Source organism: Chiloscyllium punctatum, chromosome 36 (assembly GCF_047496795.1).
Source record: "Chiloscyllium punctatum isolate Juve2018m chromosome 36, sChiPun1.3, whole genome shotgun sequence".
Classification (NCBI taxonomy): domain Eukaryota; kingdom Metazoa; phylum Chordata; class Chondrichthyes; order Orectolobiformes; family Hemiscylliidae; genus Chiloscyllium; species Chiloscyllium punctatum.
In genome coordinates this window covers 39,878,188-39,889,773 of record NC_092774.1, presented here as the reverse complement: position 1 = coordinate 39,889,773, position 11,586 = coordinate 39,878,188, and the positions used below count along the sequence as shown (strand labels likewise).

The 11,586-nt window shown below is 45.6% G+C and overlaps 1 pseudogene; it reads right to left on the bottom strand.

The window, feature by feature from the left end:
* Positions 1 to 2,443: 2,443 nt before the first annotated feature.
* LOC140460434 (uncharacterized) overlaps positions 2,444 to 11,586 on the bottom strand; it is a 38,950-nt pseudogene continuing 29,807 nt past the window's right edge.

The window sequence follows — 11,586 nt, the reverse complement described above, 5'->3', positions numbered from 1 at the left end:
AAGTACATCCCTGCTTTTGTATTCAAGTCCTGTCAAAATAAATGCCATCGTTGCATTTGCCTTCCTAACTACTGACTCAACCTGCAAGTTTACTTTGAGAAAATCCTGATCTTGAACTCCCAAGTCTCTTTGCACTTCGGATTTCTGAATTTTCTTCCCATAATCCTTGTGTTCCAACAGTGACAGTCTGGTGTCAGGGCAGCACCAGTGATTTCCTGACATGTGGATTGTATTTGGGGATACCAAGGAATGTCAGGAACTGCGAGTATCTCAGGAGCAATCGTTATTCCTGGGGGAGGCAGAGAGGAATATGGTGTGGTCCTGTAAACTCCAGAACTTTGATAACTTCATGAGTAAGCAATAACTCCTTCTGGACCAAGAAACGAAAGGGCCAATGAGAAACTGCTACAAGGGAGTTAACAAATAACATACATTAACTATCGCTGGGAAGAATGAGCTGTTCCTTTGGACAGATGAAATAATGGTGTTTAATAACTGTGTGATAAAAGGGCAATTAATTCTGCTTGTAGAAGGAAGGCCTTGGCGTAAAGGGCATTCAAGGAGCAGGAAAATCGACGTTTCGGGCAAAAGCACTTCGTCAGGAATCCTGTATACCTGATGAAGGGCTTTTGCCCGAAACATCGATTTTCCTGCTGCTTGAATGCTGTCTGAACTGCTGTGCTTTTCCAGCACCACTCTAATCTAGACTCTGGTTTCCAGCATCTGCAGTCATTGTTTTTACCTTGGCGTAAAGGGGTTAATTGCAGGACAGGCTGTTTCAAACAGGTGGAAAACCCTCAAGGATAAGAAGGTAAGCTACAGACCTGAGGTCTCCAGCAGGGTGGGGAGATGGTGGTTAGAATCTAAAGAAACATTACACCAGAAATCTGAAAGTTACAGAACTCCACCAGAATTCAACTCCAGAACGTTTCAGCTGTAGTGCTTGGAAGAACAACACTGCATCAACTTCCAGAGTTGGGAACTGTTGGTAGAAACAATGTTAAATTCTGCCATCATTTGGGTGATAACCAAGATTTGGGGTGTGTGTGTGTGTTGGGGGGGGGGGGGGGGGGGGTGATGGTGGTGAGGGTGAACTTGCTTACGTGAAGGGTTGATACCTACAATAAAGTGTAAATCATGGTTCAACAGTTGGTTGTCTGTGCAGTTTCTGAGTCAGTATTCAAATTAAAGCGATTCACCCACAACCAGAATGGGAGGTTGGGATTAACAATGACTCCTTTGCATTCAGCAGGACGGCACGTCAATGCTGTTACAGCGAATGCTGAACCTCCTCCCCTCTCTGAGATCTCAAAACAAAACACCAAAAGAGGAGTGCGTTGCCCTATAATCTATACAAAATTAGTGTGAAAAGTGGTGTCATCTGCTCTAGTCTTAAAAACAAAAATAAATCCCTGACACTTTAAAATCAACAAAAAGCAATTTACATATCCAACTTGAATGGTAAACAACTGAACTAAACTATTAACAAACCGAATAAATCCCTTCGAACTACTGACGATTCTGGCATAAAACAGGATTTTTGTCATATGCTGTTCCAATAAATACAAGACCCACTAATACCACAAGAAATAGAATTTAGTCTCTCAGATTACAGCCTGGTTACGTCTTCCAGAATATTCTAAGCATCATTCTATTGAATCTTTTGTCAGGAATTCCTGCTCTTCTGGTTTTCTTGTAAATGATGCTGTCTCATTCACAGATGACTGTCAGAGCTGATGTCTCGCGCTAGTGCTGAGGACTCTTAGCTCTAGCAATAGGGAGTTAGCTCTGGGGCTCTGTTCAACTGTCCCCTTCTTTTATACCCTTGATGCCATATTGAGTTTTTACAATGGTTTTGACAACAGAGGACCAATCCTATCAGATTTAAATTTAGTAGGTATTGGTAGCCAAAGGACCTGACTTGAATTGATTGGCTAAATTGAAAAGTCATTATCTTGGCCTGTTAACTGTCAACCTTGTGATAGAAATGTTTCTGTTTGTGTGCTCTCTGTTGTGATGATGTTACTCCTTTAAGAAGATTATGTCGTCTTGATTTTTTTTCCCCAAGAGGGGTTGTAAAAGGCAGAGGGTCCAATTTAACTGGGCTAAGGGACTTCACTAATGGCCAACAGATATTGGCAAAGGCAACAATTGGAAAAAGGTTTGAGATTTTTTTTTCTGAAACACTCTACAGCGAAACAGTCTGTAGCGAAACAGTCTGTAAGGTCACCCCTCAGCCTCTGACCCTCCAGGGAAAATAGCCCCAGTCTATTTCAGCCTCTTGCAACAGCTCCAACCCTGGCAGTATCTTTGTAAATCTTTTCAGAGTCCTTTCATGTTTCACAACTTGTTACAAACACGTCGACTAAATTCAGAGAAGCCTCTCAATTACAGCTGTAAATGGAGAAAGTGTGTTTAATAATGAGTCATGAATAAAGGCTGTATTAATATTTTATTGTGAAGTTTTACTCCTACATCTCCAAACAGAGCATACACACCTGGTCAGAAGCAGCCTATGGGATTTAAGACACTATTGGCTGTTTTCCAATGAGGACTGACTTTGCACAGAAACCATAGACATTTTAAATGAATGGAGTACCATTTGTTTTAAGGTCAGGTAAACTTAAGAGGCACTGCATTGGCTTAGAAATGAGATCCTTGACACACACACAGCTGAAATTATCAATGCACCATTATTAACAAATTGGAATTAAGGCTGGGATGTTTTTCCCGCTGGAGCAGAGGAGGATGAGAGGCGAAGTTTATAAAACCGTGAGGGTTATAGATAGGGTTAAGGATTGTTGCCTCTTACCTAGGATGGGGGAATTACAAGACTGGGGACACATTTGTACGGTGAGAGGGGAGAGATTGAAAAAATATGTGGGGCAAAAATTTTAGAGAGTGGTTTGTGTATGGAATGAGCTGCCAGTGGAAGTGGTTGAGGGAGATACATTAACAACAATTAAAAGGCATTTGGTCAAATACATGGAGAGGAGAGGTTTAGAAGGATAGTGGCCAAGTGCAGGGAAATGGGGTTACTGTTGATGGATGTTTTGGTCAGCATGAACCAGTTTGGGCCGATGGGCCTGTCTCCGTGCTGTAACACTGACTCGTGTCTCTTTGTCGCTCCAACAGTTTTGAGTTTTCAGATGAGCACCTCACTTAATCGCACTGAATAAAATCCGATCTCATTAGTCAACTCTGATTTGGAAGTGCTGGTGTTGGATTGGGCTGGACAAGGTCAGAAGTCACACGGCACCAGGTTAGAGTCCAACAGGTTTATTTGAACTCACGAGATTTCGGAGCACTGCTCCTTTGTCGGTGAAGTGATGAAGCAGCAGCATTGAAGAAGGAGCAATGCTCCTAAAGCTTGTAATTTCAAATAAACCTGTTGGTCTGTAAGCTGGTGTTGTGTGACTTCTGATGCCTTCAGCTGTGGGTTTGTGTCGAACTTAATGGGATATTTTGTCCAACACGGCATTTTTAAACAGTATCACTTGGAGGGATTCATTTGAAACCTTTCAAGAGGTGAGTTCAACAAGACTGAACTATTCAAAGTTACTTGGACTCCATTTTAAAATTTACATCAGGATCGGTAGACATAGAGATATACAGCATGGAAACAGACCCTTTGGTCCAACTCATCGATGCTGACAAGACATCCTAAATTAATTTTGTCCCATTTGTCAGTACTTGGCCCATATCCGTCTTAACCCTTCCTGTTCATGTCCGAAACCAGATGCCTTCTAAGTGGTATAATTGTACCAGCCTCCACTTTCTCTGGAAACTCATTCCATACACGCACTACCCTCTGCATGAAAACATTACCCCTTACGTCCCTTTTAAATCTCTCACCCAGCCAAATAGCCTCTCCCTGCAGCTCAAACCCTCCGACCCCCGGCAACATCCTGGTAAATTGTTTCTGATACAGAAGTCAATGTTTTGGGAAGAACCCTTCTTCAGTCCTGAAGGAGGGTTAATACCCGAAATGCTAACTTCACCTCCTAACGCTACCTGGGTTGCTGCGTTTACTTGGAGAAAGTGAGGACTGCAGATGCTGAAGATCACAGTCGAGAGTCTGGTGCTGGAAAAGCACAGCAGATTAAGCAGCGTCCGAAGAGCAGGAGAATCAATGTTTCAGGCATCATTGCTGAGGAAGGACTTATGCCCAAAACGTCGATGCTCCTGCGCCTCAGATGCTGCCAGACCTGCTGTGATTTTCCAGCACCACACTCTTGACCAGTCTCCATTTACCCCTGACTAATGCACCACATTACACATCCCTGAACACTATGGACAATTGAGCTAGGCTAACTCACCCTAACTTGTACATCTTTGTATAGTGGGAGCAAAACTGGAACACCCGGAGGAAACCCATGCAGACACGGGAGAATCAAACAGTAGAATCAAACCCGGGTCCATGGCTCTATGAGGCAGCTGTGCTAAGCACTGAGCCACTATGTCACCCCGAGCCACTTTAGGATTGCACTTGGGGGTGCGAGGCGGTGTGCAGTCCAGAAAATTGTTTTAAAAGCCCAACAATGTTCCCACTGCACCCATTGTCAGAGTGGGGCACAAGGTTTAGTCCACAGTAGCGTCACTGGCGGTATCCGATTGTTGGGAGCACTGGTGTCCCCGCTGGTGTCTTCACAAGTTGCTGGAAAATGTGAACCTCTTGCCGCACTCAGGGCAGCTGAATGGCCTCTCCCCTGTGTGGACCCGCCGGTGGGTCAGCAGAGCAGAAGAATTGCTGAAGCCCTTCCTGCACTCAGGGCAATAGAACGGCTACACTCCCGTGTGGACCCGCTGGTGGGTCAGTAGGTGGGAAGAGCGGTTAAAGCGTTTCTCACACTCTGGGCAGGAGAACGGCTTCTCCCCGGTGTGGACCCGCTGGTGCCTCAGCAGGTGGGAGGAATTGCTGAAAGCCTTCCCGCACTCGGGACAGCTGAAGGGCCTCTCCCCCGTGTGGACCCGCTGGTGGGTCACGAGGTTGGAGGAGACCGCAAAGCCCTTCCCGCACACTGAGCAGGAGAATGGCTTCTCCCCGGTGTGGACTCGCCGGTGGGTTAGCAGTTGGGAGGGCTGGGTAAAGTCCTTCCCACACTCAGGGCAGGCAAATGGCCTCTCCCCAGTGTGGACCCGCTGGTGTGTCAGCAGGGAGGAGGAACTGCTGAAGTCCTTCCCACATTCAGGGCAGGGGAACGGCTTCTTGCCTGTGTGGACCCACTGGTGCCTCAGCAGGGCAGAGGAATCGCTAAAGGCCTTCCCGCACTCGGGGCAACTGAATGGCCTCTCCCCCGTGTGGACCCGCTGGTGCTTCAGTAAGTCAGAGGATTTGCCGAAGGCCTTCCCACAATCAGAGCAGGGGAAGGGCCTCTCCCCGGTGTGGACACGCTGGTGCGCCAGCAAGTGGGAGGAGTGGGTGAAGCTGTTCCCGCACTCAGGGCAGGTGAATGGTCTCTCCCCAGTGTGGACCCGGCGGTGGTCCAGCAGGTGGGAAGAGCGGATAAATCCCTTCCCACACTCTGGGCAGGAAAACGGCCTCTCCCTGGTGTGACTGCGCTGATGAATTTCCAGGGCAGATGGGACACTGAAGCCTTTCCTGCAGTCACCACACTGCCACGGTTTCTCCATGGGGCGAGATTCCTCTGGTTTCTCCACGGCCAAAGCTTCAGCTGCACACAAATGCATGCACAACCCCTCCCTGCCGTGAATTCCTCTTTCCAGGCTGTATAATTGTTACAGACTGCACACTTAATGCGCTGCCACAGTTGCGTCTCTCATCCAGCTCCACTGATGCTGAAAGCTTACTGAAACAGAAACCAAAGAGTTTTGCTCCTTCTCATAGAATCAAAATCAAAGATCTTTAGAGTCCCAATGGATTGATTGACTGTCTGTCATTGACGTGAAAATGAGGACTGCAGACGCTGGAGAGTCAGTCAAAATGTGTGGTGCTGGAAATACACAGCAGGTCAGGCAGCATCCAAGGAGTAGGAGAGTTCCCGTTTCGGGCATAAGCCCTTCGTCTGTTGAATTTGAAACTTCAGTCTTCAGATCTTCAAATGCACTTGAAAAAAAGATTATGAAAGTCATCACTGTCAGTCAGGGTAGAAATTCAGAACAAGCAATTCTACTTTATGCGGAACATTCTTTTCTTTTGTAATTCCATGAAATTGAAAGCACCATTACCCTACTCCGATTGCTCTACATTTACACCTGATTAATGCATCTAACCTACACATCCTGGACACTATGGACAATTTAACATGGCTAATTCACCCAAACCTGCACTTCTTTGGATAGTGAGAAGAAACAGGTGCACTGGAAGAAATCCGCCACAAACACCAGTTGGAGAATGTGCAATATCCACACAGACAACGGTCCCGAGGCTGGAATTGTACCTGGGGCCCTGGTACCGTGAGGCAGCAGCACTAACCACTCAGACACCGTACCTTCCTTTTCCAGTCCCGCCACCAAGTCACTCAGCTTGAGCTCAAGCAAAGCACTACATTTAATTTTCGCTTCACACTCACTGAACTTCCGGCCTGTCCTCACTTCCCCTATGGAAATGCAAAAAGCTGGGGGGTTGCCACATAGAATCCCTACAGTGCAGAATGAGGCCATTTGGCCCAACAAGTACATAACAACACTCCGAAGAGTAACCCACCCACACCCATTTCCCTACTCCTATCACTCTCTCCATTTACCTCCGACTAATATACCTAACGCACACATCCCCGAATACTATGGGGCAATTTAGCATGGCCAATTCACCCTAACCTGCACATCTTTGGACTGTGGGAGGAAACCGGAGCACCTGGATGAAACTCATACAGCTACGGGGTGAACAATGTGCAAACTCCACACAGTCAGTCACCTAAAGCTGGAGTCAAATCCTTGTCCCTGGTGCTGTGAGGCAGCAGTGCTAACCACTGAGCCATGTGCTGCCCATGTGTGCTGAAAGAGATGCAACGTGGAGCTTTATTGACTGTACCGCACAGTGGATTGTTGAGTAAGGTCGAGTCTCGAAGGATCTGGAAAGAGGTAGCCAACATTTAGGAGTGCATTGCGACAGATGCTGGAATCCGTCCTGAAAACAACAAATGCTGGAGATCACAGCTGGTCAGGCAGCGTCCACATAGAGAGAGGAAGCTAACATTTCAGGTCTTCTTAGAGATTTATAAAATCTTGCTGGATACAGAGAAGATCAATGTCAGGAGTCATTTCCCTGGAATGAGGGATTTCAAGACTAGCAGACATATTTTTAAGGTGAGAACAGAAAGATTTAAAAACAAAATAAGGGGCAACATTTTCACACAGAGTGCTTCATGTGTGGAATGAATTTCCAGAGGAAGTGGTAGATGCGCTTACAGTCACAACATTTAAATGACATTTGGAATAGTACATGAATAAGAAATGTTCAGAGGGATATTGGGCCAAGCACATGTAGGTGGGACTAGTTTAGTTTGGGATTATGGTCGACATGGACTGGTTCGACCGAAGGATCTGTTTCCGTGCTGTGTGACTCTGACTGGATACAGTGGATGTGGGGAAGATGTTTCCACCAGTAGGAGAAACGAGGACCAGAGGACACAGGCTCAGGGTGAAGGAATGCTCTTCAGAACTGAGATGAGGAGGAATTCCTTCAGGCAGAGGATGGTGAATCTGTGGATCTCAACGCTGCAGAGGGCATTTAAGACAGGGATAGATAGGTCTTTGATAAGTAAGGGGATCAAGGGTTACGAGGAGAAGGCAACAGAATGGGATTGAGAAACATATCGGCCATGATCGACTGGTGGAGCAGACTCAGTGGGGCAAATGGCCTTATTCTGCTCCTGTATATTGTAGTCTTAAAACTGAGCAGATTACTGAGGTGGTTTTCATGAACAATTTCAGAGTCCTGAAGTAACATCGTAGAGGTGTACAGAATGAAAACAGACCCTTTAGTCCAACTCGTCCATGCCGACCAGTTATCCTAACCTAATCTTGTCCCATTTGCCAGGACTTGGCCACTATCGCTCTAAACCCTTCCTATTCATATACCCATCCAGATGCCTTTTAAATGCAGTAATTGTACCATCCTCCATCACTTACTCTGACATTCATCCCATACATGCACCACCCTCTACATGAAACACTTGTCCCTGAGGTCCCTTTTAAAATCTTTCCCCTCTCACTCTAAACCGATGCCCTCTAGTTCTGACTCCACAACCCAGGGAAAAGACCTTGTCTGTTTATAAAATAATGAGGATTATGGATAGAATAAACATGTGGAAGATCACCGCGCCCCCCCCCCCCGCGCCACAAAAGTCTCTAATGCTCTCGAAAACAGCCCGAGTCTATTCTGCCTCTCCAGCTAAAATCCTTCAAACACGGCAACATCCTTGTAAATCTTTTCTGAACCCTTTCAAGTTTCACAGCATCTTCCTGATAGGAAGGAGACCAGAATTGCACACAATATTCCGAAAGTGGCCGAACCAGTGTCCTACACAGCTGCAACGTTACCTCTCAACTTTACTACCCAAATGCCTTCCTCACTGTTCTATCTACCTGCGACTCTACTGTCAAGGAGCTATGAACCTGCACTCCAAGGTCTCTTTGATCAGCAACACTCCCTTGGACCTTACCTGATTGGCTTTTCCAAAATGTAGTACCACACATTTATCTAAATTAAACTCCATCTGCCATTCCTTAGCCCATTGGCCCATCGGATCAAGATCCCGTTGTGATCGGAGGTAACCTTATTTGCTGTCCACTACACCTCCAATTTTGGTGTCATCTGCAAACTTACTAACTATACCTCTTATGCTCACATCCAAATCATTCATATAAATGACGAAAAGTAATGGAACCAGCACCAATCCTTGTGGTCACAGACACTGGTCACAGGCCTCCAGTCTGAAAATCAACCCTTCACCACCACCCTCTGTCTTCTACCTTCAATCCAGATCTGTATCCAAATGGCTAGTTCTCCCTGTATTTCTCGAAAGCTAACCTTGCTAACCAATCTCTCATGAGGAACCTTGTTGAATGCCTTTCTGAAGTCCATGGAGATCATGTCTACTGCTCTGCCCTTGTCAATCCCTTGTTACTTCTTAAAAAAATTCAATCAAGTTCGTGAGACATGATTTCTCACGCACAAAGCCATGCTGACTATCCCGAATTAGTCCTTGCCTTTCCAAATACATGTAAATCCTGTCCCTCAGGATTACCTCCAACAAGTTGCCCACCGGCAATGTCAGGCTCATTGGTTGATAGTTCTATGGCTTTTCCTTGCAATCTTTCTTAAATACTGGTACCACGTTAGACAACCTCCAGTCTTTCATCACCTCACGTGTGACTATCAATGGTACAAATACCTCAGCAAGGGACCCAACAATCACTTCTCTAGCTTCTCACAGAGTTCTAGGGTACAACTGATCAGGTTCTGGGGATTTATCCACTTGCATGCATTTCAAGATATGCAGCACCACCTCCTTTGTAGTACAGACATTTTTACATTTTTCGAGATATCATCATCTGTTTTCACACATTCTATTTCTTCTCTGTCCTTCTCTACAGTAAACACTGATGCAAAATACTTATTTATTATCTCCCCCAATTCCTGCAGTTCCACACATAGGCTGTCTTGCTGATCTTTGAGGGGCCATGTTCTCTCCCTAGTTACCCTTTTCTCCTTAATGTATTTATACAAACCCTTTGGATTCTCCTTAACTCTACTTGTCAAAGCTATCTCATGGTCCCTTTTTGCCCTCCTGAGTTTACTCTTAAGTATACTCCAACTGCCTTTGTACTGTCAGGATTCACTCGGTCTCTCCTGTCTATACTTGTCATATGCTTCCTTCTTTTTCTGAACCAAAAGCTCAATTCCTCTCGTCATTCAGCATTCACTACACCTACCAGCCTCCCCTTTCACCCTAGGTTCTAGATTAGAGTGGTGCTGGAAAAACACAGTTCAGGCAGCATCCGAGGAGCAAGAAAATTGATGTTTTGGGCAAAAGCCCTTCATCTAATCTAGAATCTGGTTTCCAGCATCTGCAGTCCTTGTTTTTACCTAGTTTTTCCCCTTTCAACCTCACAGGAATATACTGTCTCTGGACTCTCAGTTTCTTATTTTTGAAGGTTTCCCATTTTCTCGCCATCCCTTTACCTGCGAACATCTGCTCCCAGTTAGCTTTTGGAAGATCTTGCCTAATACCAAGTTAGCCATCCTCCAATTTAGAGCTGGTCTCTACTTTATCATCACTCTTTTATAGCTCATAGAATTATGGTCACTGGCCCCAAAGTGCTCCTCCACTGACAGCTGAGTCACTTGCCCTGCCTTATTTCCCAAGAGCAGGTCACGTTTTGCACCTTCACTAGTCAGAACATCCACTTACTGAATCAGAAAATTTTCTTGTACACATTTAAATTCCTCTTCATCGAAACCCTTAACACTACGGCAGTCCCAATCTATGTTTCGAAAGTTAAAATCCCTGACCATAACCACCCCATTTTTATTACAGATAACTGAAATCTCCTTACAAAATTTGTTTCTCAATTTCCCTCTGACTATTAGGGAGTCTGTAATAAAGGGGAGAAAGCTGGAGAATGGGGTTGAGAAACTTATCAGCCATGATTGAATGGTGGAGCAGACCCAGTGGACTGATTGGCCTAATTTCTGCTCCTGTGTCCTATAGGCTCTTGCTGTTCTGCACACAGTGAGAGAAACTTGGGAGCAGGAGTAGGCCATTTGGTCTTTCAAGCCTGCACCAGCATTCAACAGATCATGACTGGATATTAATCTACCTACAGCTAGATGGATAAACTGGGAATCTTTTTCACCGGAGCTTAGGATATTGAGAGATGACCTTCCAGAGGATTATAAAATCACGAAGGATAGAGATGTCCTTTCGCTCAGATGTGAGCTTCAAGATTAGGGAGCAAATTTTTAAGGTGAGTGGAGAAAGATTTTAAAAAGACATCAGAAGCACCCTTTTTTAAGAGTGGTTTGTGTGTGGAATGAATGTCCAGACAAAGTCCAGAGGTCAGATCAGTTTTCCTTCGTGTGAATCCAAGGAAAGTGATGGGATCAGACGGAGGACCAGGCCGTGCACTCAGAGCATGTGCAGATCAACTGGCAGAGGTCATCTCACACATCTTCAACCTCTTCCTGCAGCAGGCCATTGTCCCTGTCTGTTTCAAGAGGGCCAACATCATCCCTGTGCCTCAGAAGACTCATGCAGCATGTCTCAATGACTACCGCCCAGTTACCCTAACTTCGGTGGTCATGAATTGCTTTGAATTTGCCTATCAGCAAATTGGGATCCATGTCAGATGCCATATCATTTGCCCTTTCCTCCTCCCTAGAACATCTTGACACCAAGAACAGGTACTTAAGAATCCTACTTGACTACAGTTCAGTCTTCAACACTATTATCCCCTCGAGACTGATTACTAAACTTCGTGATCTTGGACGAAGCCCCACTCTCTGCAACTCGATCCTCAGTTTCCTGACCCACAGGCCAAAACCACGAAACTCGTTATTGACTTTTGGCGGGATGTTACTCATGTCCCCATACACATTAACAGCACAGAGGTGGAATG